The sequence below is a fragment of the Castor canadensis genome, chromosome 1 (genome assembly GCF_047511655.1).
Source record: "Castor canadensis chromosome 1, mCasCan1.hap1v2, whole genome shotgun sequence".
Classification (NCBI taxonomy): Eukaryota; Metazoa; Chordata; class Mammalia; order Rodentia; family Castoridae; genus Castor; species Castor canadensis.
This window is the reverse complement of record NC_133386.1, coordinates 38,485,483-38,510,823: the sequence shown is the minus strand read 5'-3', so window position 1 is coordinate 38,510,823 and position 25,341 is coordinate 38,485,483. Positions and strand designations below refer to the sequence as shown.

The window sequence follows — 25,341 nt, the reverse complement described above, 5'->3', positions numbered from 1 at the left end:
TGTGGGTCCTCACATTAGATCAGATACTTACCCTTCCAGATCTGTGGCTGAAATCAACCCAACTATTAAAAATGATTTTTCCTGGTCAGCTTTGTTTTGTGTTAATATCTGTGATAAATATAACCTTAAAATTCCATAATGCACTTTAAAATACTTGTGCCATTTAAATAATTTAACAATAAAGTTAAAGCAATTTATACATATATTTCAATGGAATAAGTAGAATAGTACTGTTAGCATAAGTGTCAACTCTAAATTTGTAGAGAATTGGAAGTTAAACATTTTAAACAAGTAAAACACCTGAAACTATAGTAATCCTAGAAATTTGAACTCCAAACATAGCAAATAATATTTAATCAGTGCTACTTAATAACCTAATTGGAATGTTTGTTTAAAATATTAACTATACAGAAAATTTCAACTGAGTTTTCATAGTTCATGAATTCTATAAAAGAAGTTCCCTGACAAGAAATAATAAAACAATTTGAGCATATTTTGTTTTTAAAATCATTGTAATTTTATTATGACATTTCCTTCTGTTATTAAAACTAAGTTCCAAAACACATTAATACACATTTTCACAATTATTATTTTGATTAACCTGAAATAATTCTATTGAAACATTAAAGTATGATCTGAACAAAGAATTCCAAACCTTAAGGAGTATTTAAGATTGTGAAATGTTACTTTGTAGATGCAAACCAATGATGCAAATCTTTAAAGAGAAATACAGTGGGATTCCGTTGTACCTCTGCCTTTGAGGATAGAACTAGTATGGATTTCATAGCCCTGGATTATATAGGGCTTCTATTTTGTACATCACTTTTGTGAAGCTATACCTTTACTTGACTTTATCTAAATCTACAACAGAGTCATAGTAATGTGAGAATATTATAATTGTCTATTTGGAACATTAGCTAAAGCCTTAATATATATCTTATAGGTTCCTATATATGTTGCCAACTAAAGAAACATGTAATTATGCATATTAGAAACTGTAGGGTTTTTTCTTTTGGCTAAAGAAGTTACTGTTTTGAAAATAACAACATAGACTTAAAATTCAATAAATTATTATTTTTTTAAATACACAAAACATTGCCACTGCCCCTTTTCTGGCCATTTTTCTGTGGCATCTGAAAGAAACTTCATTAGTTATATTTAACTCTCTATCAGTTAAGACTGTGCGGACCGATTAGCAAAGAAACTTTTTATTCTTCAATTCTTTTGCCACACATTTTGTCACTTTGTTCCATCATGAACATAAATGACTCTCAGTGCAGAGGTGTCCACACATTTCAAAATCAAATACCTATTTACTCTTAGATTTCTAGATTATCTTGCTTTTCACTTTAGCAGTCCCCTTCCCTTCCCATCTTGGCCAAATGTGGAATAAATTGTCTCACCATTAATTCCTTTCACTCTAATGGCAATGAAATTCAACACTGAAAGGTCTTTGTGATTTATCTCTGATAGTGAACATTATTTAAAATAATAAAACATTAAATAATGTTTAATTTAAATAATGTTTATTTAGAAATACATCAGGAGTGCCTGAGACATTTTTCCTTCTTCTTGATAGAAGTCAAAACTCTGTCTGTCAACCAAGAAGTAAGTCAACTGAATGACAAGATGCCAGTTGGACCAGACAACTTAATAATACTCTAGAACCAAAAGAACCAAGCTTCAGAAATTGCTTCATTATTATAAGATTAATATTGTGCCCACATATTAGTCGAGCAGAAAGCGTCTGGGGACATTTATCCAACCTAACCCAGAATCACTTATCCTTCATCCAAAATGGGTTATGATCATGGTTATTGGCTTTGATTTCAGCAAAAAGTTCTACAGATTGGACTTGGAGTGGATTTATATAGTGTAACATTTGTATATAAGTTTCATCCTCTATGAACATTATTAGACTTTTTGACAACCTAAAGTAGGTCACCTTGAATGTAACTGATTACTAGCACTATTCTAGAGAAACCATTTGCCATTTGCAAATATTCAGCTTTTTCATTTGATGTGGTTTAGAGAAAAAAAACACACTCAAGGTATATTTAGTGTTGATTTATAACACAGAAAAGTTCAAGGGAAAGCCAAACTTGGGTGTTAGATGGCCCCAGAAATTGTAGAAATATTGTCATTTCAGGTTCTTCCCTATAGCTGGCAAGCTGTACTGTCAGTCATTGGTTCCTTGCAAATTACTGAGGTGTTCATATCATGCCCCAGCTAAAGAAATATTCATGATAATCCACCCAAATTCTTTTAAATTTCAGGTTTTCATTAACGTACTGCTTTCTTTATATCCGAATAAAATTTTGTTTCTTCAAATAATATCTAAATATCTGATATGCATATCAAAATGTTCAACTTATAGAAAATTCACATGCTTTATGTTTATAAAAAATTCTAGATAAACTATTTTTCATCCACTGACTACAAATCATTTTTCTAAAGCCGATTTTTTTATGTTCCATGTGGTAACCCCTCAATAGCTAACTTTTATTACTTGATCATTTTCATCATAATTAAAATTCTATAGATTGTATTTTTTTAAAAAAAAGATCAAGCTGTATTTCACGTAAAACCTGGAGCAGTAATTGCCATATATATATATATATTTATATATATGTATATATATGTATGTATATATATGTGTATATGTATGTATATATATATAATACACCTTGACAAGAATGATCTGTTGGATTTTTAACATGAAAATTGACAATCTTACTGCTTATGAAAGAAATAATATACTAATAAGTAGTAAATTCTGCAAGATCACAGAAATAGTTTTGTTTAGAAGGAACATAAGAACAGAGGCATTAAAATGTTACTATGTTACATTTAACACATTTATTGAGAAGCCATGAGTTAGTTGTTTTGTATCTATTTTAAACAAAATTGAAAAGATATTTTCATGAGACAAATATATCTATTGCAAAACTGCAGGACATTTAAATTATTTACATTCTTTTTTCTCACAGAGTATAAAATGCTAAAAAAAGATACATTTAGGTCTTTAATCTGTTATTACTGTATATTCAGAAATTGAAATTCTAAGGAATAATTGTCATTTACTTAAATATTAGAATATATCCCATTTTAGTTATATTCTCCATAACATAGCAAATAAGAAATTTCTTAATTTTAAGATGAATAATTTTCTCTAGTAGTTTGTACCAGATCTTATTCATTTCATGATACTGCATAGTTTAACATTTTCTGTAAATTTTGTAGCCATTTTCTAAATAATATGTCATATTCTTCATGTTTAAAATGAGCCTGATGGAAAAGAGATTCCTTTGATTATTTATTTTTTAACTGTTTCTTCATTTCACTGGTTATTCTATTAACTATAATTTTCATAAAAACTATTTGGAAGAAAACTTTTTGAATGTATTTTAGAAAATAGACAGGTAGAAATAAAATATGAAAATGGACAGTGTTAATATCCTTTTTCAGAAGTCCCTGATTGGAAATTGGAAAGGACAAAACAAAGTTGGCTGAGATTAAAATTTTGGAAAATTAGGAGCATTTAAAATACCTAATTTCTTACATTATTAAAGCAATCAACTTATTTCCTAATGATTTCATGCTGTGGGTTCCATGAACTGTGCATAGTGTATAATTCCTCACTACTTTAGTGTTTCTATACTAATTACTGAAAAGAAAGGAAGGGAAAAAAGTGAATAAAGATGAAGGAAACTGGGCTTATCCCCATTTTCCAATAGCACTAATGTATGGTCCCTTAATCTTCCATATGGTGCTTTGTGTGATGAGTATATAATGTTTATATGTTATTAGTGCCTTATTTTGTTTCACTTGACTTTATTTCTTATCAAAAGAGCCATATATATTTTTTGTGAGTGTCCTTTGGTTCCTCTATTTAAATAAAATGCTAATGTGATAGTCTATCTTTAGGGACATAAATCAGCTGTATTTGCTACTTTTATCTACTGTATTATCTGTAGAACAGCAAGTTAGCCAATGTGTTATTCTTAAATTCATTGTTCATTTTTAAGTAAAAGCATGAAAATGGATTCTAGATATTAAAGCCACTGGACTTAAATTTTATTTTAAAATCACATAAATAATGTGATTAACTTTAAAACAGGAATTAGAATATCTATTAGGCCTACCTACAGCTCCAATTAGGACAAGATCACAAAAAGCATTAAAAATAGAGATAACTATACCACGCTACAGACATTTGACCATTTCTCTACAATTTATATTCAATAGTATTTATCAGTAATGAATTTCATACTATATAATATATTCCAATTTTCCAAACAGATTTGGGAAAACCATGGTATTCCCAATTTATATGTTGCTGTTCATTCACAGTGAACTTTCTCAACTTCAAAACATTTTGTATAATATATTATTGTTCTTTTATTGGTCTGTGCCTTTTATTTTGCTTTATACGAGATGCTGGTTTTGTTGCATTCTTTATGTACCATAGCATATAATTAAACATTTCCTGATGAATGTATAATGAATGATTAAAATAAACCATGTGCTTAGAAAAGACAAAGACACAGGTTGTATATGCAAATGTGTGTAAATATTTGACAAAAACAAGGAAAAGAATCTTCCTGCCAATACATAGGTCCTGCTGGACAGGACTTGGAAATGAACAGATTTTTTTTTTAAGCAGTGAAATTTAAAAATCTATTACCTCAAGAATTATCAGTGGATATGTGTCAGTGTACTGCTCCTGAAAGCAACCTAAGTGTCAGATCACACAAATTTTAGGCACAAGTCTTTCAAAACAAAATGGGTCACTTGTGATATTGTATAGTCTAATTGTGGGCTTTCAGTAATGTCCCTATGGCCTTTCCTTGTAGCTGGACTTTTTTAAAAAATTATTTTTGGTTGGCTGCTTCAAAATGAAAGGGTAATGTTAATTGTGAGATTCTGATCTCATGGAAGAATATGAAGACACTCTACTTGGATGAAAACTCTAGTGGGAATCAAAGTACTCTGTCACTTTATGAGCTGTTGTATGGATTACTGTCGAGTGCTGTTTACGCATGATGTGTGCAAAACATGCGACATCATCTAGCAATGCCTAATAAAACTTTTTAAGAGAGAAGCCTTTGTCTTTTTTCCAATAGATTTGGTATCTAAAGAAATTAAAAGGTAAGATTTGACTGAGCCAAAATATAATACATGAGTAAATTTAGAGTTATTGGAGTCATTTTTTGCCCTATGTTCTAGGAATGGAGAAGGAATAAAAATTACTTTTAATGGGTTGTAGCTTGTTTGGGGGAAAAGGCATAGTATGGTGAAGATTAGTGCTAATAGTCAGCAATGAGGCACAATGAAGAAGCAAATGATATGGGAGTAAGAGACTGGCTTAGGGTGGCAACTACTCTCTTGTGTGAGAAGGGAAACTGGACTGGAGAAGAAAAATAGAAAGCACTAAGTCAAGTATATATGCCTGCTCTGTGACATGCAAGTTATTCTTCCTAGGTCTGCTGCCAAGGAAATGCAGGCATTTGTTGGTCAAACTGTATGTACAAGAATATCCATCAATAGTTAATGGGATAAAGTGGTGTTTTTATACAATGAACAATGAGTGAAAAATTAATTTAAAAAATTACTGAGCAATCCATTCAAAAATAGTTGGATCTTGCAGATATTATATTGTGAAAATTCAGCCAGACACGGTACAGTATATATGTAGAATGACATGTGAATATCAAAAACAGAAAAAAGTAATTGCTGGTGATAGAAGCAGAGCAGTGGTTACTCTTGGGGTGGGGATTATTGAGTAGGAAGGAGAATAAGGAAACTTTCTGCAATAATAAAAAATATTCGATGACTTCATCAGGATGAAGACACATGGAAACTTTTTGTTCTGTATATTTAAAATCTACATGTTAAACATAACTTGAGTATTGTTAAACCTCCACTTGAAAAAATAATGGAGCAAAAACTATAATTCCAAACATGCAGAAAATAAAAATCACCAATAGTCAAACATGACTTTAATACAGTAACTACCTAAAAGTAAAATTTAACTGCTTCTTTACTTTTATTTCCATGTTGTCTTTCTTGGGTCATTAAAATATTGTGAAAGCAATATTTGACTTTTCAAATAAGCATGTGTCTTAGTTATTTGTAGTTTGGTGCTGTTTGAAGACCAAGGTGAACATTCTGAAACACAATCTTTGGATAATTTCTTATTAGTGGAATCACAGAATCAGAGGTTGAAAACTATGCCTAGTGGATTAGTTTAAAGTTGATGCCGATTTATATTCCCATCCTCTCTCTAAGTAGTATTCATTCCACATTATCCTCGCCAAAACTATTTTATCTTCTTATTATTTGCCAATATAACAGATGAAAATTGGTATGTAATCCTTTTTAATCATATCTAAACTGTTTATATACTCTGTGCTGAACTTCTGTTCTCTAAATTTCTCCTTAAACCTATTTGTATTTAGTTCCTTTCATTCTAATAAGTGCTCATATATCTCCAAGCCCCAAACTGTTATTTTTAAGTGCAAAAACCATGATACTCGTTATTTGACTACAGTTGCCAACAACACATACATTATACAGTAGAAATGTATTTCACTTACATAATTCCCCGCAAATGTTTGGAATGACGTGTTTCCACATAAACATGAGGGTGGAACAGTGAACTCCTGTTTCTTCTGGCATTCTGGTTTGTCTTCCAGTGTCAAGCAGGCTGAATGCTGACATTCAATACTGTTTTTCAAACTATATACCTCCTCAACTTGAGCCATCTTTTGTCATCCAGCACTCAACTAAACAAAAAAAAAGTCTTGAAAGATGGATGATCAATGGAACATCTAACTAGGCCTTGCCTAATACTCTTCTCAACTTATTTATTAATTTTGTGTTTCAGGAGTTTCATTTTAAAAGTTAAATTTTGTATTGTCAGGAAACTTTTAATAGTTGAAGTTTGAACTCTTTCATCACAATTGAGGTATATTAGTGGAAAAGGTAAAAGCACAGCTTAATGTCTAGGTTGCTGTATTCAAACACCAACTTAGTCTCTTCTAGGCTGTGTAACCTTGGGTAAGTTACTTCTCTGTGACTCAGTTTTCTCTTCTGTAAAATATACCTCCAGGGACAGTTTCGAAAATCAACTGAGTTTAATACATGTTTAAGTACTTAGAATACCTTGCTCTTAACAAGTTTTCAGTAAATGCTAGCTCTTAATATTGTTAGTGATGTTTCATTAGGAATCTATTGGACAATACCAAGTGAATCATTGATGTCAGGCACAAGCCCTGGAGAATGCTCACTTAGTCTCACTACTAGACATTATGTCAGGGATGTGATATGAAGTAATTTGCACAAATGGCAAATTCTTTTAGTGGAAAATGCCTAACGTGCATTTCTGGATTAGCATATTGGTTAATATAAAATTCTGCACAAGGAGTCAATTATATTGACACCTATTTTGTCCTCTGACCTCTGCTTTACCTACCCAGCCATGTTATTTATTTTGAAGCTGCCATCTTTTCTCATAATCCACCTCATCAATGATACCAGGTATTTCAGAAATAGACACCTGAATCAAGTTAAGTCAATTAACCTCCTCCTCCTCAGTCTTGAAGCTTGAGATCACAGAAAGTCTATCTCTTCTTTAAGGGTATAGCTATGAAACGTGAGCTTGTGAGTTTCCAGAAGTTTTGTTTCTGTCATCTAGAAAGATAGCCACATGACTGGAGTGATGCTCCTATAAGTCAAAGAGTGCTGGCAAATGCCAGAAAATAGAAGAGTTTCAAGAACAAGAAAGGGTTCTCCCCTAGAGCCATCAGAAAGAGCATGGCTCTGCCAATACCTTGACTTCAGACTTCTGGCCTCCAGAACTGTGTGACAATATAGTTCTGCTTTTTTGACTCAGTTTAAAATGAAGCTACTGACAGAAGATGACAAGAAGCTAGAACAATCTTGTCAGCATTTTCAAGGTCTCCATTTTCCTTAGAGACTCCATTGTTTCTCTGTTTTTCCCAAGCATTTGTTATGTGAGCCACAGCCTTCATTCTTTTTCCCACAGTCCTCATAATAAGCTTGTCTGGCCTCCCACCCATGTGGTGGCTGAGTTCTAAGAGACTGAATATCAAGGCTTCCATTTTCTTAACTCCTCAACCAAAACTGATAACATCACTGATGCAGTCACACACAGTCACAGCAGATCATGAAGCCTGCTCCTGTCTCCTGGCTCTAGAGACTGTCTGAAATATAGCTGCCATTCATTCATCCAGCAAATACTTTTAGAGTGCCTACTATGTTCCAGACACTGCTCTAGGACCTGGTGATAGACCAGTTAGAGAGAGAAAGAAAAATATGCTTGCCTTTATGGAGCTAACATTTTACAGTAATGGAAGAAACCAAACAATAAGCTAAACATACAAATTGTAGAGGTGAAAAGACAAAAATAGGGCTGGAGGCATGGCTGAAACAATAAAACACCTACCTAGGAAACATGAAGTCCTGAGTTAAAACCCCAGTACCACCCAAGAAAAGAAAAACAATTCAGGAAAGAAATGGACAGTGGGGATAATGGGCTGATGAGAAATTGAAGTGTGACCAAAAGCCTGGGGCCAGGGGGAATGTGCTACAAAGGCAAATGGAGAATTCTAACAGCATTTGCATTCAGTTTGAGTGAGATGAGAAAGCCATTGGAAGTTAGGTAGAGAGGTCATGTGATCGTCCCTTTGTCTCATCCCTATGTCTAGCTGCTGCAGTGAGACAAGACTGAAGCAAGGCCATATAAACACCAGACCATGCAGGAAAGCACCATAATAATAAAGGCAAGATCCAGCTTGGTACTGGATAGTGGTAATAGGTGCAGTGAGAAGTTGCTGGATTTAGTTATAGAGCTGATAGAATTTGCTGATGTGTTGGAGAAGCAACTTATGTTGACCACTCAGTACATTATTTCTGCATTCATTCATAATATTATTATAGGAGGAACATCTTATAATCAAGAATTCCAGATCTCACAACTCCCAAACCTTGATCGTCTGCTCACCCCAGACCACAGGTAAATTAAGCAATCTCAATGCCCAAACAGCTGGCTCTCTATAGTGATATGTAAAGCCCATTGTATATTTATATCTTCCTACTAGTGGCTAGGAACTAGGAATGCCTGGTCAACTCTTCTGGCCTGAGCAGATTCTACTTTATCTCCTCTGGTTACTTGTATCCAGGTAGGCACTCCTATGAGTAAGCTTTGGTTGGACTTTGGGCAGCATTTCTTGCAAGAATCATTCTAGTGGCAAAAGCAAGATACATGATTGTTTTAAAAATCAGAAAGATGAAGAATAAAAGAACGTAGAGCTATCCATTGGCCAAACTTTTAACAAATGAGGAAGAGACAGAAGAAAAGGTACCTATCAACCAGCGAGAGGTCAGTTACAAAATGAAAAACATCCCTCATATTTTTTCATCCATCTGACCTCCCCTACCTTTTCCATAACAAAAACCAAATTATTTCCTTGATTATAGCCATTCATTTCCTCTTTGTTCACTGAAAAAATAACTATTGAGCACCATAAGAGGCTGCCCTTGTGATCATGAATCCTCAGGAGAGAAAATTCAAATCTGTGCCCACATGTGTTTGAGAAGGGGAAGTGGAGATTCTGAATTCAGTCCCCCTGGCCACTGGAGGACCATACACACAATTCAAAGCAGAAAAGTCTTTTTTAAAAACTGACCCAGAAAAATGCTGCACAACTATTTTGCTCTTGGCTAAAAATATTTAGATGGATTTTGGGCAACCAGACTTTCAGGCTGACAAGTACAGTCTCTTTTGACATGGAGCCTCAGATGCCCAAGCTAGACACCTGAGATTCATATTATATGGTTCCCTTTCACTTAAGCTAACCCATCCTAACCTAGCCCCAAGGAATATAACTCCTAAGTGACATTTCTACTCACACCTTCACCACTTAATGCAATTACCCCCATTAGTTTCTTATTCAGATTACTGCAACCACTGGTGGTTTGGCCTGTAAACTTCCCCTCCACTTCCCACATCTTAAGACAGTGATTAGCCCATAGGGGGTGTCTGTTGTGACTTTGTTGAATGAAAGACTCTTTTACAGTGAGTGCTGTTCTTTTACATGATGCTACTAAAACACAATCTGACATGACTACTCCTGAGGGCGGCTCTCTGAGAAGAATACTTCCAAATGGAGATTTGCATGCAGAAGGCTTATTGCAAGTGCTTGAACTACCAAGCACTTGTGGAGGAAACAGGACTGGGCAGGAAGAGAAAGTACACTGCAACAAAGTCCCCAAAATGGCCTGTTGAGTCACTCAACAGGAAGCTGTAAGGCTGGAAGAGCCCTGCGAAGGGTGTCCCAATTTGAAACACATAGACTAGGATTTTATACAAATCAGACACTGAAGGTGAGCCATTCCTGAGAAAGGAACATCACCTTGGAAAGAGGTGGCTTTCTTCACCTGGGAACAACAGGGAGGAGCCCAGCAGAGAGCTGTCCCTTGTTGACACTCCCAGTAGCTGCGCAGTGAATACATCAATCCTGGGCTTGGTGTGGGTGAACTGAGGAAGTGACGTGGAGTAAGGTGAGGGTAAAGTGGAGGTGGGCTAGAACCAGGCCAGCATATTCCAAGTTACTCTTCCAGTCCCTGCTCTCTTGTTGAGACATGAAATGTCCCAGTATTAAACAGAACTCTTCTTTCCATCAGTCTGCAATCACCAACACATTTGGTCAATTATTTTTGTTTATCCTGTGTCTGAGCCCTTCTAGCAAGAAAAGGAATTCCATGAGGTCAAGGATCATATTCTATTTATTTTTGTGTCTCCTACACTTTCTGTAGTAACTGACAGGGACAGCATAAGTACTAAAATGCTTGTAGAATAAACAAACATCGATAAAGTTAAAAAAAATTAAGAGACATGCCCAAGATGACACAACTCTGGAAAAGAAGAAGCCAGGGATTCAAGTTGGGGCTTCCTTCTCCAAGCACTAGAGCTCACTAGCTCAGGATTAGTGGAGGAAAAGGAGAAGGAAAGAGTGTTGAGTCACAAAGGGAAACCCAACTCGCCCCCTGAGTCCTCTCCCTCCAGCTGCTGTGCTGGGAGAGTTCACCCCTGGATTGTCTCAGTCTCCTCTTCTTTAAATTGGAGGGGTTGTTTTGGATGATTTCAGAACAAGTATTTATTTAGCACCTGCTGTATGTTCACCTAGTATGTTCACATGTATTCTTACAACTGTCCTATGGTGTCATTATCTTCATTTTGCAAAAAGTGAAAAATGAAGCCCTGGGCTGGAGGTGTGGCTCAAGTGGTAAAGCGCCTGTGTTGTGTGAAGCCCTGAGTTCAAACCCCTGTACCACTAACAAAAAAAAAAAAAAGTACTCCAAAAAAATGAAGCCCTTTTGCAAAATTAAAACAAGCTGAAAAAGGAGAGAAGTTCCGTGATTTGTTTGAAGTGGCACAGCAGAGACACAGTTCAAACTCATGTCTTTCCCTGCCAGTTTTTTCCTGGGAAAATCATGACATAGTTTGAGAAAAAAAAAAATAGATAAGAAAGAGATACTCTTTCACTATTTCAGCATTCTTCTCTTCTCCCCCAAATCCAAGTCCTATCACCAACAAAACTAAACAACAAGACCAAAATTAAAGTTGGTTTGTCTTTGTGCAAAGTAGAAAGGGCCTCAAGGGGCAGGAATCTATACAGACCTTGTCACTGCCTCCCCCATTCATTCAATCTTTTCCCAGCACACTGAGCTGGTCCCACAAAAAGTCCAGCCTGAGGGCTGCTGCTGGCCTGATTTACACTGGTGCAAAAACTTTCCTTTGGGAGAAATGGAGGTGGTGCACATAAGCATCTTCATCCTGAGCAACCCGGGCACGGGCCACCAGCTGCCTTGATGATGGGCAGTCAATCCATTGCCTGCCAGTTGGCGGCCATCCTGAGTCTGGGTATAGGAAACCAAGCTGGTGTTTGCACATGATGCATGTGGTGAGGTCTGTACCTGCCGGTGTTGGTGGCAGCCTCCCTCTGCACACCTCTGCCACCACCTCTACCCAGAGCAGGGTCCTGGAGGATCCTGAAGGGAGGGCAAATTTCCTCCCCATGTTCCCATTACCTGCCTTCTTGAAAAATAAAGGCATTTTGTTTGTTTCTTTTCAACCAAATAAGTTAATTTTTAAGTTAAATAAAAAATATATAGGGGTGTTAAAAACAGTTAACTGAAGGGTCCTGGTTACATCTTCCTTTGCCAGTTCACTTTTAATAACTTTGGCTGATATATTTTCTACATGTATTGGCAATAAGAAAAGGAAAGGGAAGAGATGAAAGGGAGGAGAGAAAGGAAAGAGAAGAGAGCAAAAGTTAAGAAGACAGGATAAGAAATAGAGGTCTCCCATTGACCAAGAACAGCCCTGGATGGGGGAGGGAAAAGAAGGTGGAAAGAACACTAGTTGGCTGAGTTAATTTGATGAGCAAAAATCTGTGGGGTTGTATCTAATTTTCTCATTGAATCCTCACAATTTTATGAGTTAGATGTTATTTCCACTTTTGAAGTGAAGAAAGTGAAATCAGGATTGAGTTGCAGCCCCAATCTGATTCAAATCCTAAGGCAAGTTTCTTCACATTCATCCTGTCCTGGGAATTGCCCTCTTTTCATTATTCCTTAACATGTTGGAGACCAACTAGTTAGTTCCCCATCCTTCCCCCCACTTGCAGGTCACACCATCTAGAAGAGCCAGAGCTGAAACAGTTTCAAAACCCTGGTGCCACAGGGCTAGACTGTTTCTGAGTCCTACTCATATTAACCAAGGAAGTTATCCAAACCCTTAACATCTGCCCCTTTAAAAAGAACATTGGAAATTACAGAGTTGCTGTTCCCATCAAATGAGACAGTGTATCTGAAAACACAGCTACCATGCTGGTTATTATTTTCTCTTTGACATTCACTTATTTAAAATGTGTCTATTCAGTATTCATTCAGCTAATTTTAGTAAACATGTTTTACCCCTCCCCACCTGCTTTTTAAAGAAATATACTGTATGTGCATTTAGAAGAAACTTGGTCTGGTGGATGGAGTGCTAGGCAAAGGTTGGACACACAGAGTCCTATCCTGAGTTCTTTCACTAGTTTGGTCTCTGATTGGGTTAGCCTCATAATTTCCCAGACTTTGGTCTAAAATAAAGCAGTACAAAGGCAATCTCTATTGGACTTCCTTTTAAAGTTACTTCAAATTACTTACTTCTAGCCATTTCTTTAGCCCAGACAGACCCTGTCGAGCCACTTAACTTTTGCATAGGCTGGTTCTCTATCTCCTCATACTTCTAACTGCTACTTCTCCCCAGTCCTTAGACCTGCATCTTCTCTGCAGGATGCGGTCCTACCTGTACCTGCCCGGGCACATCACCACAACCTCTTCTGCTAAAGCACACTATATAAATCACTATTTACTGAGCAAGGCACTTGTGCTAACATTCTGTACTGACAAAGTATTTCAGGTCACTCTGCTCAGCCCATCTGTGCACTTCCTAGGAAAACCAACATTCTGCAATGTATGCCCTAAGCAATTTGACGGAACTGATTGACCCCCTCAGCTGGACCCAGTGTCTGGTGGGGCACTGTGTCTGAGAGGAACTTCGACATCTGCCCCAGCACCTGCCACCTCCTCCTTTATCCTCTTATACTAAATTCCTTTCCCAATAAACTTTACTATTATTATATTGCACACACACAAAGTACCACAAACTAGATGGTTTAAAACACCAGAAGTTTATTCTCACAGTTTTGAAGGCTTAAAGTCTGCAATCAAAGTGTCAGCAGGGTTGGCTACTATGGGAGGCTCTAAAAGTAGCTGCTTTATGCCTCTCTCCCAGCTCCTGGTGGTAGTCAGCATTCCTCCACAGTCCTTGACTTGTAGCATCTTCACCTAGGCCATTGGATTTACACCCAGCTTCATCCAATATGGTCTTGTTATAGGCTAAATTGCATCCTACCTTTAATACTTTGAAATCCTAACCCATAGAATATCAAACTGTGACTGTACGTGGAGATAGGGTATTTCAAAAGGGGACTAATGTAAAAAGATTTAGGCATGATAGAAAGAACATAGACATTGGACCCACCATACTTAAGCTCCATGTTTTAGCTTCAGGGACCTAGGACAAGATAATTAACCCCTCTGTATCTCAGAATTTTTATCTATAAAATTCAAGCCTATTTCCACATACATTACACTGAATTTAAAAGCACCCTTCTACTTGTGATGGTGACCCTAGCTAATTTAAATGGATCTAAATAGTTGCTAAATAGCAATATAAGCAGATTCTATTTCATTAGAAAATCATTTGAGCAGCACCACGTTTATTTTGTAGAACTGGAATCAGATTTTTCTATTTCCTGTCTATCTCCAGTATGCATTGTTATGTAATCAACTGCTAATAGTGAAAAATATCTTAAAAGTATATTATATATTGACATAATGCAATACCATAAGCACCATTGTAAAAGAAAAAAAATTTTTTCTTAATGCTACTCTCGCATTCTCAACTTGCATTGTTAATCAAAGAAACTTACATCCCATACATAATGTGATCTGGGGTAGAGAAATGAGCATTGATTCAGGAATCTAAAATCCTGGGTTCCACTGTCCGCTCATGGGGGCTGAGGGCTTAGACAACTTTCTGTAACAACAGTTCCTTCTCTGGAACATGGGCAGAGCCAGCTCTCTAACATACTATAGCATTCTATATGACTAATAAATCATACATATAAAGTCAAATTATAGCAATTATAAGCCTTTTGCAATTTTATAATGTTACATTTTGCCTTAACAACTGACTAATGAGAATAAATATACTGTGGGCACAGTTTTTGCAGGAGGCCCAAAGTAGAATTCAGTGAATGAAAACTCCTTCTTCCTTCCCTCAAGGAAACCACTCTTGACCCAGAAAATGTTATTGGCCACTACTGGCTTATAAATGTGATCATTAATTAATATGCTTCTTATAATGGCAATGAGCCCAACATTGAATGAGCACCTACTGGTTTGCCAAGTTAGAATTTCAGTTTGCCAAGTTAGACATGATTTCATACTTTAAGCCTTTTTCAGATATATTTTATTTCTCTTAGCCTATCTACTAGTTAAATTGGAACAGGAAGTGCCAGTATGAGGAGACCCCTAAGAAATAGTCCAGGCATTCCATGAGGAAGATTGGATGATTTTCCCCTCAACCAGCAGGCACAGAGGCCCTTTCAATGCCCAGAAATAGATCTCCTATTGAGCCTCTGTTTATCTCCTCTGACCATAAAAAGCAGCTGGCTCTACAGGAAAGGCTGGCGGCTGCAATTAACTCCAGGAGGCCAGAAGCCGGAATCCTGAGCAACAAGAATAAAGGCTGCTCAAAGAACTTCTGGAGTCCTGTTGCTAGCTCATTGCTAGAACCATTCAGTCTTCTGAGGAAGAAATCTGTGGCCTAAACACCACACACATCTCCATAAAATTTCCTGTAACCACCAGACGCACTCAAATCATTCCATTCTTCTCAGAGTTACTTCCTAATGACTATTTATTAAATATCTACTATGCAGCTAGCTGCTGATGGTGTTTTGTTAAATGAAAAGCATTTTTAAAATGATTGATCCAATTGTTTTCATCTTCCGTTCTTTTGTATTCAGTATTAAACTAACAGTAATAATGAAATAAAAAGAACTCAGAAGTGTCTAAGGTTATTGGAGGCAGTAAGAGGTGTCTATTGGAACACTTCACACATCATTTTAAACAATTACCATGTTAACAGGAAACAACTTCAAACATTTCTCAGATCTTTGCTAACAGCTCTTAAAAAAAATTATTCCTATTGCTTATCTTCTATATAAATGAAATTATAAAGATCTATAAATTGCAATAATCTAATTCATTAGGCATGCCTGCAGGAACAGAAGTGAGAAGTAACAAGGATAAGCAAATGCTCTTCTGAAAACTGCTGGACCATTTCAACTCAATGTCATGCTACAACTCTTTCTTTTTTTTTTTTAATTAGCATATATTAGTAATTAAGGCCCTCTTGTTGTGATAATTCCATAGGTGTGTACAGTGTACTTTGAACAACTTTATCCCCTCTATTGTATTCCCTAAACACCCTCCACCTCCTCCTTTTTTCAAATATTATTGGGTGGGTTTCTTTGTTTTGGTACTACTGGGGTTTGAACTCAGAGCCTTGTGCTTGAGAGGCAGGTGCTCTACCACTTAAGCCATATCCCAGCCCTTTTTGCTTTGCTTATTTTGGGAATAGGGTCTCATGTTTATGCCTGGGCCAGCCTGGAACTTGATCCTCCTATTTGTGCTTCCTACATAGCTAGGATGAAGGAATGTGCCATTGCACCCAGGTTCTAGTGGCTAAGGTAGGCTTTCAGTAAGTTTTTTGACCAGGCTGGCCTCCAACTGAGCTGCTTCTGATCTTTGCATCCCAAGTAATTAGGACCACAGATATGAGCCATGTGCCAAGCCTCCTATTATTCTGAAATGAACCAAAAAAGACCCCAAATCTTCATCTTCTTTAAGGCTGAATGAATGTGTTTAACACTACAGATAAACACTTTTGTGACAAAATTCCAGTTCCATGGGAGCAATCTGGTTTGGCAAGAATCCATTTAATACAAAAATTAAAAAACAACCACCTGAAGAGTAAAGCCAGGTAAATTATGGGAAATCTGAAATCATGTCATTTGCAGGAAAATAGATGGAACTGGAGATCATTATCTTAAGTGAAATAAACCAGGCTCAAGAGGACAAATATCATGTTTTCTCTCACATGGAGAATCTAGATTAAAACAAAAAAAGAATGAAAGTGGAAAGAGGACTATTTGGGTAGAGGAAGGGGACCACCAGGAGGTGGGACAAAAGATTAAGAGGGGGAGAATATGGTCAAAGTATGTTAAATGCATATATAAAATGTCACATTGAAATCTATTATTTTGTACAGTAATATACACTAATTTTAAAAAGCTTTTTTTTTTTTAAAGGAGGGAAGGTGTTCAGTTTTTTTTTCCCTCCAGTGGTTTTTCAGTTACACAGAATACAACTGCTAAAATTCCAGTAGAACCCTAGATCATCATTCCTATCTGTAAAATCACAAAAGTAGGCAGGGCAGCCCAGAGTGTGAAGTTGGGGTCCTGCAAGGGAGAGAGTTGGAGAAGGGTAACAAATGGTAAGAGAAAATCTCAGCAGAGAAATAGAAAGTATTTTTAGAAAGGACCGAATGAGAATTTTAAAACTGGAAAAAAACCACAATATCTGAAATGAAAATTTCACTGGACAGGATATGGATATAATGGAGATAGAAGTATAAAGAGTCAGTAGAGAAATGGTCTCTAAACTGAAGAGAACACCCACAGAGTGGGAGAAAATATTTGCCAACTATACATCAGACAAAGGACTGATAACCAGAATATACAGGGAACTTAAAAAACTAAATTCTCCCAAAACTAATGAACCAATAAAGAAATGGGCACGTGAACTAAACAGAACTTTCTCAAAAGAAGAAATTCAAATGGCCAGAAAACACATGAAAAAATGCTCTCCATCTCTAGCAATAAAGGAAATGCAAATTAAAACCACACTAAGGTTCCACCTCACCCCTGTTAGAATAGCCATCATCAGCAACACCACCAACAACAGGTGTTGGCGAGGATGCAGGGAAAAAGGAACCCTCTTACACTGTTGGTGGGAATGTAGACTAGTACAACCACTCTGGAAAAAAATTTGGAGGCTACTTAAAAAGCTGGACATCGATCTACCATTTGATCCAGCAATACCACTCTTGGGGATATACCCAAAAGACTGTTACTCCAGAGGCACCTGCACATCCATATTTATTGCGGCACTATTCACAATAGCCAAGTTATGGAAACAGCCAAGATGCCCCAGCACTGACGAATGGATTAAGAAAATGTGGTATCTATACACAATGGAATTTTATGCAGCCATGAAGAAGAACGAAATGTTATCATTCGCTGGTAAATGGATGGAATTGGAGAACATCATTCTGAGTGGGGTTAGCCTGGCTCAAAAGACCAAAAATCGTATGTTCTCCCTCATATGTGGACATTAGATCAAGGGCAAACACAACAAGGGGATTGGACTATGAGCACATGATAAAAGCGAGAGCACACAAGGGAGGGGTGAGGATAGGTAAGACACCTAAAAAACTAGCTAGCATTTGGTTGCCCTTAATGCAGAGAAACTAAAGCAGATACCTTAAAAGCAACTGAGGCCAATAGGAAAAGGGGAACAGGTACTAGAGAAAAGGTTAGATCAAAAAGAATTAACCTAGAAGGTAACACCCATGCACAGGAAATCAATGTGAGTCAATGCCCTGTATAGCTATCCTTATCTCAACCAGCAAAAACCCTTATTCCTTCCTATTATTGCTTATACTCTTTCTACAACAAAATTAGAAATAAGGGCAAAATAGTTTCTGCTGGGTATTGAGGGGGTGGGGGGGAGAGGGAGGGGGTGGAGTGGGTGGTAAGGGAGGGGGTGGGGGCAGGGGGGAGAAATGAACCAAGCCTTGTATGCACATATGAATAATAAAAGAAAAATGAAAAAAAAAAAGAGTCAGTAGACTTGAAGACTGATCAATAAAAATTATTCTGTCTGAGCCATGTGTGATAACACAGGCCTGTAATCCCAGCATTTGGGAGGCTGAGGCATAAGGATCATAATCCAAGGTCTGGGCTAGAAGGCAAAAGAAAGAAGAAAGAAAGAAAAAAAGAAAGAAGAAAAGAAAAAGAGAGAGAGAAAGAGAGAGGAAGGGAGGGAGACAAAGGAAGGAAGGAGAGAAAGAGAAAACAAGAAGAAAGAAAGAAAGATGAATAAAGAGGGAAAGAGAAAAAGAAAGGACAGGGAGAAAGAGGAAGAGAGAAAGAGACGAAGAGAGAAGAAGGGCGAAAGGGAGGGAAAAGGAAGGAGAGAAAGAAAATAGGAGAAAGAGAAAGAATGAGAGAGGAAGGGAGAAAGAGAGAAAGAGAAGAAGCAAGAAAAGAGAGGAAGAAGGAGAGGAAGTGAAAGAAAAAAAATATTGAGGAAAAAGTAACAATCATAAGGATCTGTGGGACCACATAAAACGTTCAAGTGTACAGGAGCTTTTCACTACAGACAGAAGAGATTGAGAGGATTGCAATGGGACATGCGGAAACTGCTACGGATTGAATGCAGGGGTCCCCTCAAAAACCCGTATTGAAATTTAATTCCTCTTGTGTGATATTAAGAGAGAGAGAGATAGAATCCAACTATGGTGTTCAGATGTGGGCCTTTGGTAAGTGACTAGGGTTAGAGAAATACATCAGAGTGGAATGCCCATGATTGAATACTAGTGACTTCATAAGACCAGGGAGCACACACACCTCTCCCCATGTCATGCCTGCACTGCCTTAGGTTTCTGCCAGCAAAAAGGCCATCCCCAGACCCTTGAGCCAAAGTAGATCTCTTTTCCTTATAACTTAGACAGTGGTATTGTGAAAACAGACTAAAACAGAAACTTTCTGGAAAATGTTCCCTAACTCACTACAATAATATTTATACATGTGAGGAAACTTATCCAATTTGCACATTAAATATGAATTTAAGACTTCAATGAAGTTATTTTAATTTTTAAATTTATATATCACACAAAAGAAGAAAAATAAGTATTTCTATATTCAAGTAAGATGAATGATTCTAGCTTCATTCTAAGTTCTCATTATGTACATGTCTTTCTTTTGTGTTCAGATACTATGTTTTAAAGTTGGGAAAATTTTTAACTATTGTTTTTTTCTAAATAAGTAACCTAGATCAAATGTAAATTACTCATTTGGTTATGTATCTTGGGTTTTCCCATTAAAGTCTGAAACATTTAAGAAATTTGTCTCGCTATATAGCCTAAGCTGACCTGGAACTCACTGTAGCCTAGGCTAGCCTCAAACTAAGCCTCCTGCCTCAGCCTCCCCAGTGCTAGAATTACAGGCAAGTGCCAGTGAAGATTTAAAATTTGTATTTGTCTCATCTATTGATTTTTTTGTATATGTTCTTGCTTCATTTAATTTGAACTGGCAATTTAAACATGCATCTGAATTAGACCTTTGGTTCCTTGTTGTATGAAACAAAAGAAAAACACACAAAGTATCTATCAGATAGCTCTCTTACCATACTTAAATAGTTTAAACTTAAGCCCAAAATAATATAACCCAATCTATAACCCAGAATGAGGATGAGTTAAAACCTTCAGAGTTCATCATTAATGTTTTCCTTTTCAGATGTGAAAATTAGCTTAATCACAATATTTTACTATTATTATATAATGACTATTATTTCTGCAGCTATTTTCAACATTACATAAGAATTCTGTGTGTTCTTGAGAATATATCTTTGACTACATGGCAGTGAAAACTCATATTTTGTGAATGTGAGCAGAAGAATTAACATAGCTTATTGAGTAAATGTATTTGTATTTGACTTTAAGAATTTGCTGGTAAACCCTTGGTCCTTCCTATTATTGCTTATACTCTCTCTTCAACAAAATTAGAGATAAGGGCAAAATAGTTTCTGCTTGGTAATGAGGGGGATGGGGGAAGAAAGAGGGGTCAGTGGGGTCAGGGAGGAGGTGGGGGTCAGGGAGGAGGAGGGGGAAGGGGGGAGAAATGACCCAAACATTGTATGCACATATGAATAAAAAAAAAAAAAGAATTTGCTGGTTTATAAACCTTAGGAAGAAAAAGGCCAAGACAATTGACTTTATATCCCATTGTTTTCCAAGAATTTTCTTCTCCTAATAGGGCCCTTTTGAATTTTTTCTTTACTAGAATTTACAATCTAAGTCAACTGTGTTCATTTGGAGTTCAGCTGCAGAGAAAACACTTTAAGTATTTGTAGATAAAACTTAATTAATAACCTTGACAGTGTGGTTAGTGGTAATCACTTTTCAATACAACATTGTCACCCTAGAGCCACAGCAACTAGGCTGGTCATTCAGGCTCTGCCCTACTAAAAGGCAGAGCCCAAGATTAGATCTTGTTTCAAGGTGCATAATTTATTTTGGGGCTGTGAATGAAACAACAGAAGTGAGTGGCTGGGAAGAGTGAAGCAGGAAAGGAGGAAACACTAGCCAACGAACCATTACTAAGGGCTTCACCTCTGTGGACAGCTATGTCTCAACTCCACGGGACCCTTGGAAGAACTGTGTAACTTGCCTCAGAAGTGCCCACCCCACAGAGAGAAGGTTATATCTATTCACCAGCTCTGGTTCCCATTAGTCAGGGGGCCTTGATGGGGAAATAACTCCCTCAGACTCCTGAGTTTCAACATGCATTCTCCCCTGGTTGTCACAGGCAGATGCAGAAAATTTCAGGAAGAACTCTGAGGGAAACTGTTGCTAGGTTATACTTGTGTGACTGGCTACTGCCTCTGAGTGGCTGAAGTGAAAGACTGGGCCAAGGAAGAACACAAGATGTAGAGAGGAAATGCGACAAATTCCATAGACATTTAGGCAAAAGAATTACAGCAGCCTCCAAGCATTCTCACGCGTCCATGTGCACCTGCTTGTCTTAGAGCAGGCATCTATCAGTTTGCAAGGATCAATAATGCTCCTCTCTTAAAGACTTTTCAGTGGCATCAAGCTGGCAGTTTGAAATCACCTAAGATGGGAGTGTTTACACCACAGGAATTGGCAAAGTACAAGCCAGAGGATTTTTTTAGCAGGAGGAGGGAGCTGTGAGGTAGTAGAGAGCTAGCTTACCAGCGTATCACTACTGGGCTGTGTGCACGTGTTCACATACACGCCCGTGTGTGATGTGTGTACATATACATAAACATACATTATAAAGCTATAACTCACTTAAAATATATTTTGGCACAGCAAATGATAAAATAAACTTAAAAAATCATAATTTCTCAGTTCTAAAAGTAAAGCTGTCCATAGAAGCCTTGCTATGAAGAATCAGACATAAAAAATGAGCACAGTGTTACTACCACCACTTGCCAGGCCATACAATAACTAGGGAAAATAGTAATCATACTATGACAATTAATTTCTTATGTTGTGAATCGTGTCCTTCTAAAATTTATATACTAACCTCTAGTATCTCAGAACAGGTCTGTATTTGGAGAAAGGGTCTTTGAAAAGGTAATTAAGTTAAAATGTGTCATTAGTGTGGGCCCTAGTTCAATATGACTGGTGTCCTAAGATGAGGAGAGGAAAACAGACACACATGGAGGGAAACCCTGTGAAGACCCGGGGAAAAGAGCGTCAGGTATAAGCCAGGAAGAAAGGCCTGAGTAAAAACTAGCACTGCCAACACCTTGTCTTGGACATCTATTCCCTAGAACTGTGAGAAAACAACTTTCTTTTCTTTAAATCACATAATCTGTTGTGCTTTGTTACAGCAGACCTAGGAAACAATAACCACTCCAGGCAAGGGCAACAGGAGTAGAAGTTGAGGCTGGGAGGGTCTGGAGGAGTCCTAAGTTCACCTTGATGATCAGGAGTGGGCAGCACCTATAGGGGCCAGGGAGCTCACTTTGAACCCTGGGTAACCTTAGAGGGAAAGCCAAAGGCAGTCTGTTCTGCTAATTGGGTACACTATACTTAGGGAACTTATCGGGCATTGGAAGAGGAGCCCACACATCACAAGTAGCTCTCCAATCATTTCAAAGTTCCTCATTAAAAAACTTTTTATAATTCATACACAGAAAAATTTTATGGCCTAAATTTTACCTATTGAACTAGTCATACTATATTAATTTACTGAAATTTGCAAGGTCTTACTTATGATTTAGGAACCACAAAGTCAACCAATGTAGAGAACACTGATTACCAAAGGTAGAGAGCCTTGTCACAAGGAAAGATTCGGTACAAGACCCAGAATAGACAAAGTGATAAACCCTGCAAAAGGAAATGCTTCTGTTCTACAATTATCTTCCATGTCAGGAACCAAGGCAATTCTGCTTGTGTTTTCCCAGGTGACTTATTAGTAAAATAAATATTTTAGGGGCTGCTTAAGTCACTGTGGTAGAGTGCTTGTCTGGCATGTGCAAGGCCCTCATGTGTTACTCAACACCACAGAATAAATAAATATTCTCGTGAAGGCCTACTATCACATTGTAAGTTTTACTACTTAAGTTTCTCTCGTGGTGCTCCTAACATGCTTTAACGTATAAGCTGCTTGTGACGCCCTAAGATCTGGTGATATGCCCTGACAGCTGAGTCAAGAAATACTTATTCCACTCATAATAATTATAACCATTACCCTAGAATATCTCTCCCTTTTCCCTCCCTTCTTTTTTCTTTCGTAGAATGCTTTCATGGTCCTGAGTCAAAGGAGTTTGATTTTTACCTTTCTAAAATGGCCCAGATCCCTGCAGGCAGCAAAGCCTTATTTGTTTTAAGTTTATTCTTACATTGTTATGAATCACTTTATTATCATGAAAATGAGCATCAAGTATGGTGAAATTGACAGTTGTGAATTTACTAAAATCTAGAGGCTCATCCTGTTCTTTATTTTTCTGAGAACTATGCATAAGGATATATTTCTTACCAGATGTAACCATATAAACATTTTTTTTTCAATACTGGAGATTGAAACCAGGTCCTCAAGTTGGCTAGACCAGTCCTTATTTTTTTTAGTTTGTGTTTTAGATAGGGTCTTACACTAACTTTGCCCAGATTGGTCTCAAACCATGATCCTCCTAACTCTACCTCCTAATTAGCTGGGATCATAGGCATGTACTAGTACTCCTGACTTATTTTTTAATAGGGTCTTGCTAACTTTTGCACGAATTGGTCTCAAATCACAATCCTCCTGTCTCTACCTCCTGAGTAGCTGGGGTTCTAATCATATAATTGTAAAGCCAGATGTAGTGGTATGTGCCTATAATCCCAGCTACACAAGAGGAGAAGGGAGGAAGATAATCCCAGGAGGCCCCAGGCAGAAGTATGAACGCTTATCTAAAAATAACTAAAGTAAAAAGGGTTAGGGGCATGAGTCAAGTGGTGTAGTAACTGCTTAGCAAGCCTGAGGCCCTGAGTTCAACCCCAGAACATAGAGAGAGAGAGAGAGAGAGGAGAGAAAGTGCATTAAATTTCCATCACTTGTACCAACATTGTTGTGGCTTGTAACTAATACCACACTGCTAGATGACATATAATCAGTGTATGAGATGTTGTGTACTTAAAGCACGTGAAAAGAGGCAGGAAGAGGAGAAAGGATTTATTCTGACATCTTTCGGAGGTTATTTGAATTAATGAAACAGGAGGCTCTAGCTTCAGACATACTTGTCTCCACAAATGACCGCCTTACCCTGTAATCTGGAGAAAATTAAACAATCTCCCTAAGATTCTCTTTCTTTCTTCCTTCCTTTCTTTCTCTCTCGCTTTCTTTCTTTTTTTTGCAGTACTGGAGCTTGAACTCAGGGCCTACACTTGATCCACTCTGTCAACCCTTTTTTGTGATGGCATTTTTCATGATAGGGTCTTGCGCACTGTTTGCCTGGGCTGGCTTTGAACCGTGATCCTCCTGATCTCTAAGTTTCTATTTCTCAATTTTTAAAGAAGGAATGTAATGCAGCATAACTCACAGGGTCACTGCAACTTATAGCTGAGATAATCTATATCAAACCTTAGCATGGTGTATGGAACAATGTTAGATGCAAAGTGCAAACTGAAACAAAACAATAAAAACAATATTGCTATCATAAATGAAATAATTTCATGTATAGAGATTACAATAGTTAATTCTAAGGGATATTGTAAGAAAAAATGAGTTTATTTATGTAAATTGCCTAGAAAAATGATTAGAACAAAATAGATAATCAAGAAATGTTAGTTATTATCATTGATTTACCATTGAAGTAACTCTTTAGATACTTACATTTTAAAGTGCTTATGATTTGGCGCCCTCTGGTGTTCATATTGGGCACCACACTTTTGAATCCATTTGGTAAGTATTAAGCTAGTAACTTAGATAAGGACTTCCGCAAGCTTTTATCATTTACATACTATTTGCAATATCCAAACTAACATTTAACTAATTACTTGATGTTTCTAAAATTAACATTTAATTCATTTTTAATATTTCTATTTAAACTGATTTGCTTTGTAAGGTAAAATATATATATTCCCTCAACCAATTGTCTATCATTATAAAAAATGAGCATAGATTTAATAAACATTAAAGTAAATGTATACAATTCACAAAGAAAAATCTGAATTTGGATGCTAACCAGAATCATACCTCATAGAACACTCTGGAAACACAATTTTCTATCAATACAGTTCATGATGTGAAGAGTCAGGGAAATCTTCACAAAGAAAGC

The 25,341-nt window shown here is 37.0% G+C and overlaps 1 long non-coding RNA gene across 2 annotated transcripts in view; it reads right to left on the bottom strand.

The window, feature by feature from the left end:
• LOC141423645 (uncharacterized) overlaps positions 1-25,341 on the bottom strand; it is a 155,488-nt gene that overhangs the window by 91,944 nt on the left and 38,203 nt on the right. The window contains exon 2 of one of the 2 annotated variants that reach the window (XR_012448492.1): positions 6,600-6,788. The exons of the other annotated variant lie outside the window; for it this stretch is intronic. This is a non-coding gene — a long non-coding RNA (uncharacterized lncRNA). The remainder of the gene's footprint in view (positions 1-6,599; positions 6,789-25,341) is intronic. 2 annotated transcript variants of the gene reach the window in all.